We start from the raw sequence: 6000 nt of genomic DNA on the forward strand, positions 1-6000 counted from the left end.
AAATGATTTGCAGATATTTTCTCCCATTTTGTGGCTTTTGTGTTTTTACTCTGTGGATAGTGTCTTCTGACACTAAATTTTCATGAATTTCAACTTGCCTATTTTTCCTTTTTTTAAACTTGTACCATTGTACCATCTAAAAAATCGTTGTCAAATCCAATGCTGTGAAACTTCTATGTTGTCATTAAGAATTTATTGCATTAGGTCTTACGTTTATGTCTTTGATCTATTTTTAACTATTTTTATATGATGTTAGATAAGCATCTAACGTCATTCGTTTGTATATGGATATCTAATTTTCTCAGCACCATTTGTTGAAAAGACTATCCTTTCCCCCACTGAGTAATCTTGGCACCCTTTAAAAAATCATTTTACCATGCAAGGGTTTATTTCTGGGTTTTCTATTCTATTCGAGTAGTCTAAATATCTGTCTCTATGCCAGTACTACCCTGTTTTGATTACTGTAGCTTTATAGTAGGTTTTGAAATCAGAGTATGAGTATTCCAACTTTGTTCTTTTTAAAGATTGTTTTGGTTATTTGGGGGTCCCTTGAGATTCCATGTGAATTTTAGGATGGGATTTTCTATCTCGGCGAAAAAAGTCATTGAAATTTTTGATAGGGATTGCATTGAATCTATAGATCTCTTTGGATAGTATTGACATTTTAACAATATGAAGTCTTCCAATCCATAAATATGGAATGTTTTTATTTATATCTCTGTAATTTCTTTCAACAATATTTTGTATGTTTTACTGTACAAACCTTTCACCTTCTTGGTTAAATCAATCTCTAAGTATTTTATTCTTTTCGATGCCACTGTAAATGGAACTGCTTTTATGATTTTCTTTTCAGATTACTCGTTGCCTATAAAAATGCAACTGATTTTGTGCATTGACTTAGTATCCTGCTACTTTGCTGAATTCATTTATTAGTTCTACCAGATTTTTTGTGGAGTCTTTATGATTTTAAACTTATAAGGTTATCTAGAAATAGAGATAATGGTACTGCTTTCTTTCCAACTTGGATGCCTTTTATTTTTTACTTCATTTTTCTTGCATTAAAAAAAAAATGTCTTGGCTGTGCCGCCTGGGATGGGGGATCTTAGTTCTCTGGGCAGGGGTTGAAACTGTACCCCCTGCGGTGGGAGCTCAGAGTCTTAACCACTGGACTGCCAGGGAAGTCCTTTTGTTTCTTTTTCTTGCTAAACTGCTCTGCCTAGAGCTTCTAGTACTATGTTGAATAGAAGTAGTGAAAGTGGTCATCCTTGCCTTTCTATCCCATTTTGTTGAGTGTTTTTATTATGAAAGCATTTTATTATGAACTTTGTCAAAAGCTTTTTATTTTTGCATCAATGAAAATGATTGTGTGGTTTTTCTCCCTTTATTCAGTTGGTGTGGCTTAATGATCGATTTTTCATATGTTGAATCATCCTTGACTTCCATGAATAAACCCTATGGTGTCTTGGTGTATATGTTTTCAATATGCTGCTGAATTCTATTTTGTTGTGGATTTTTCCATCAATGTTCATAAGCAATTCCACTTCTGGGTTTGTGGTTTTCTTCTAGTGTCTTTTTTATTAGGGTGATGCTGGCCTCAGAATGAGTTAGGAGGTATCCATGCTGTTCAACATTTTTTTTAATTTGAGGAAGATTGGTATTAGTTCTTTACACATTTGGGAACATTCACCAGTGAGTGCATCAGGCCCAGGGGTTTTCTTTGTTAATAGACTTTTGATTCCTTATTCAATCCCCTTACTATTTGTAGGCCTGTTCAGATTTTTAAGTTTCTTTATGATTTAATCTCGGTAGATTTTGTGTTTTAGGAAATTTTCCATTTCATCTAGGTTATCCAATTTATTGGCTTACAATTGTCCATAGTACCTTTATAACCTTTCTTATTTCTGAGGAGTTAGTAATGTCACCACTTTCATATCCAATTTTAGTAATCTGAGTCTTTTTTTTTTCTTAGTCTGCTAGCTAAAGTTTTGTCAATTTTGTTGATTATTTTGAGGAATCGATTTTTTTGGTCTCACTGATTTTCCTGTATTGCTTTTCTAATCTATATTTCAGCTATTTCCGCGTCACCTTTATTTTTCTTTTCTTTTCCTTATATTCCTTTCTTCTGTTTAGTTTGTTCTTTTTCTAGTTTCTTACATTGTAAAGTTAGGTTATTGATTTGAGATTATTCCTGTTTGGTTTGGTTTGTTTTTGTTTGTTTTTGGGCCATGCTGCATGTGGGATTGTAATTCCCTGAGCTGAGATCAAACACTCGCCCCCTATCCTGGAAGCTTGGAGTCTTCACTGCTGGCCCACCAGAGAAGTCTCCCTCTTTGTTTTACTAATGTAAGCAATTATAGCTATAAATTCCCCACTTTGTACCCATTTTTGTTGCATCCCATAAGTGTTGGTTATTGTTTTTTTCCTTAATATGTATATTTTATTGAAGTATAGTTGACTTACAATGTTTCAGGTACACAGCATAGTGATTCAGTTATATATACACACACATATTATTTTTCAAATTGTTTTCCATTATAGGTTATTACAAAATCTTGGCTGTAGTTCCCTGTGCTAGAGTAAACCTTTGTTGCTTGTTGCATATCTGTTTTTTAAATTAGAAATCTCTCATGATAAATGTGGGTGGTTGTGTTTTCATATTCATTTGACTCTAAGTATTTTCTGAAAGATTAGGATGGAATGGAAAACCTTCTGATTTCTTCTTTGATCCGTTGCTTGCTTAGAAGTGTGTTGTTTAATTTCTACAGTTTTGTGAATTTTCCAGTTTTCTTTATATTTTTGATTTCTAACTTCATCCCATTTTTGGTCAGAGAAGATACATTGTATGATATCGTTTAGAGCCTGCTGCTGCTGCTGCTAAGTCACTTCAGTCGTGTTTGACTCTGTGCGACCCCATAGACGGCAGCCCACCAGGCTCCCTCGTCCCTGGGATTCTCCAGGCAAGAGCACTGGAGTGGGCTGCCATTGTCTTCTCCAATGCGTGAAAGTGAAGTCGCTCAGTCGTATCTGACTCTTAGCGACCCCATGGACTGCAGCCTACCAGGCTCCTCCATCCATGGGATTTTCCAGGCAAGAGTACTGGAGTGGGGTGCCATCGCCTTCTCCACTTTTAGAGCCTACTGAGACTTAATTTTTGGCCTAGCATATGATCTATCCTGGAAAACATCTCACATGCACTTGAAAAGAATGTGTATGCTGTTGTTCGGTGGAGTGTTCAGCTATACCAGGTGGAACACTGGGTTGGTTTACCGTGTTGTTTAAACACTTGATTTCTTTACTTATCCTCTGTCTGGTTGTTCTATTACTTAGAGGTACTGAGGTCTCCAACTGTTATTGTAGACCTGTAGTCCTGACAGTTTTGCTTCACGTATTTGACTTGTCATTAGGTCCATAAATTTTATAATTTTTCTGTATTGAACATTTTATTAATATATAATGTTGTTCTTTGTCTCTTGTAAACTGCTTGATTTAAAGTCTATTTTGCCTAATATTAGTATAGCCAGTCTTGCTCTCTTTTGTTTCCTATTCACAGGGAATGTCTTTTTCCATCCTTTCAACCTGTTTGTGTTTTTGATTCTTGAGTGAGTCTCTAATAGACAGTATATAGTTGGGCCATGTATTTTTTCCCTTCTTCCATCCTGTCTTTTGACTGGAGAACTTAATCTACTTACATTTGAAGTAATTACTGATAAGGAGGAACTTACTTCTGTCATTGTATTATTTTCTAAGTTTTTTCTTCTCTCATTTCCTGCCTTCCTGTCTTTTGTTTTTCAGTCAACTTTTTTTGTAGTGAAATGTTTAAATTCCTTTCTCATTTTTTTTTTTTGTATATTCTTTAGCTATTTTCTTTGTAACTACCGTGGGGATTATATTCAACATCTTAAAGTTACAACACTCTTACCTTACATTTATAAAGTTATAACACTCTAAAATTTATTGAGGTTAAATAATTTTAACCTCAATAATCTGGAATCAAAATAGCTGGGAGAAATATCAATAATCTCAGATATGCAAATAAGACCACCCTTATGGCAGAAAATGAAGAACTAAAGAGCCTCTTGATGAAAGTGAAAGAGGAGAGTGAAAAAGTTGGCTTAAAGCTCAACATTCAGAAAACGAAGATCATGGCATCTGGTCCCATCACTTCATGGGAAATAGATGGGTAAACAATGGAAACAGTGTCAGACTTTATTTTTTGGGGCTCCAAAATCACTGCAGATGGTGACTGCAGCCATGAAATTAAAGGACGCTTACTCCTTGGAAGGAAAGTTATGACCAACCTAGACTGCCTACTAAAAAGCAGAGACATTACTTTGCCAACAAAGGTCCATCTAGTCAAGGCTATGGTTTTTCCAGTGGTCATGTATGGATGTGAGAGTTGGACTATAAAGAAAGCTGAGTGCTGAAGAATTGATGCTTTTGAACTGTGGTTTGGAGAAGATTCTTGAGAGTCCCTTGGACTGCAAGGAGATCCAACCAGTCCATCCTAAAGAAGCTCAGTCCTGAGTGTTCATTGGAAGGACTGATGTTGAAGCTGAAACTCCAGTACTTTGGCCACCTGATTTGAAGAGCTGACTCACTTGTAAAGACCCTGATGCTGGGAAAGATTGAAGGTGGGAGGAGAAGGAGACGACAGAGGATGAGATGGTTGGATGGCATTAGCAACTCAATAGACATGAGTTTGGGTAAACTCTGGGAGTTGATGATAGACAGGGAGGCCTGGCAAGCTGCAGTCCACGGGGTTGGAAAGAGTCAGACACGACTGAGCGACTGAACTGAACTCAACCTCAGTAACATGCAGAATCTGTTATTTTACAGTTCTATCCTAACTCTTAGTTTGTGTCACAAAATGAATCTGTATACACAGTGTTGTGTTGTTCAGTTACTCAGTTGTGTCTGACTCTTTGTGACCCCATGGACTACAGCAAGCTAGGCTTCCCTGTCCTTCATTATCTCCTGCAGTTTGCTCAAACTCATGTCCATTGAGTCAGTGATACCCTCCAACCATCTCATCCTCTGTCGTCCCCTTCTCTTCCTGCCTTCAATCTTTCCCAGCATCAGGGTCTTCTCTGAGTCAGCTTTTCGCATCAGGTGGCCAAAGTATTGGAGCCTCAGCACCAGTCTTTCCAGTGAATATTCAGGATCGATTGCCTTTAGGATCGACTGCCTTTAGGATCGACTGGTTTGATCTCCTTGGAGTCCAAGGGACTCCCAAAAGTCTTCTCCAGCACCAGAGTTCAAATGAATCAATCCTTCAGTGCTCAGCCCCTAAGCAAAAAGCTAATAATTCTCTTAAATGCATTAGTCTCTTAAATCATGTAGAAAACAAAAAGTATAGCTGCAAACCGTTACAATAATACTAGGTTTTATAATTGCCTATATATTTACTTATGGGCTTTCCAGGTGGGTCAGATAGTAAAGAATCCACCTGCAATGCAGGAGACCTGGGTTCGCTCTCTGGGTCAGGAAGATTCCCTGGAGAAGGCAATGGCAACCCACTCCAGTATTCTTGCCTGGGAAATCCCATGGACAGAGGAGCCCGGTAGGGTATAGTCCATGGGGTCGCAAGAGTCAGACACAACTTAGCGACTAAACTACCACCACCATATATTTACTTATATTATGGTCTTTATTTGTATGGCTTTCAGTTACTGTCTAGTTTCCTTTCATTTCACCTTGCAGGACTCTCTCGAGCATTTCTTGATCAGGACAGGTCTAGTGGTCACAAATTCCCTCTGCTTTTGTTTATCTGGGAATGTCTTGATTTCTTGTCTCTCCCTCCCTTTTTTTCCTTTCTTATTTTTGCTGTACTACGTAGCTTACAGGATTTCAATTCCCTAACCAGGGACTGAACCCAGACCATTCTAGTGAAAGCCTGGGATCCTAACCCTCCCTTTTTAAGTACCATTTTTGTGGACACAGGGTTTTTCATTGACAGTTTGCCTTTTTCTTTGAGAATAACAGCCCACTGTCTTCTTTGGC

The sequence above is a fragment of the Capra hircus genome, chromosome 21, assembly GCF_001704415.2.
Source record: "Capra hircus breed San Clemente chromosome 21, ASM170441v1, whole genome shotgun sequence".
NCBI classification, from domain to species: Eukaryota; Metazoa; Chordata; class Mammalia; order Artiodactyla; family Bovidae; genus Capra; species Capra hircus.